Raw genomic sequence first — 694 nt, forward strand, 5'->3', positions numbered from 1 at the left:
TTCGATTAAAATCAGGTCTTCGGCGGTCACCTTCCACTGGTGGCTGGCAAAGTGCACCACAGCAAAGAGCCGGCCGTGCTGGCCCGTGGCGATCAGCTCGTTCACCTTCTGCACGACCTCTGTGGGGCGGAGAGGCCAGACGGGGCACGGGGCGGTCAGGCGGCCACACGTCCCTCGCTGGGCAGCGGGCCAGCCTTGAGAAGCGGGGGCCGTTCTGCACACAGGGGAACCCAGAACGACACCCCGTGGGCCTAGGCCCCCTGCATGCCCCCTCACGTCGCGACCCCCTCCTTCTGGACTATTTTTGTCTGGACAGTGTCACTGGGGCTGGGGACAGGGAGGACACACCCAGTCCAGGCGGAAGCCTGCGGCCCATGTGTCTCGCACGTCCCCTTAAACCCAGATAACCCCAGGCATTGGTCTGGGTCTCCAGCTTTTTGGGGAAACTCAGGACCCTGCAAGCCCTGATGGTGACAGTGTCCATGGCGACTGCAGGCCGACGGCTTCTCCGCTGGTTGTCACACACACTGCATTCTGCTCTTCCACCTGGGGAGAAGTCTCTCCCCGAATCAGGTGGCCCGAGCGCCCCTTCCCTAGCCTGCATCACCTGCTCGAACACGGCAGGTGGTCGAGGGGCATCAGCCAAATGCACGAGGGCTTTCGACTCTGGTGCGAAGTGGCAAAAGCGAGCGTG

This window comes from Pteropus vampyrus, unplaced genomic scaffold (assembly GCF_000151845.1).
Source record: "Pteropus vampyrus isolate Shadow unplaced genomic scaffold, Pvam_2.0 Scaffold6590, whole genome shotgun sequence".
NCBI classification, from domain to species: Eukaryota; Metazoa; Chordata; class Mammalia; order Chiroptera; family Pteropodidae; genus Pteropus; species Pteropus vampyrus.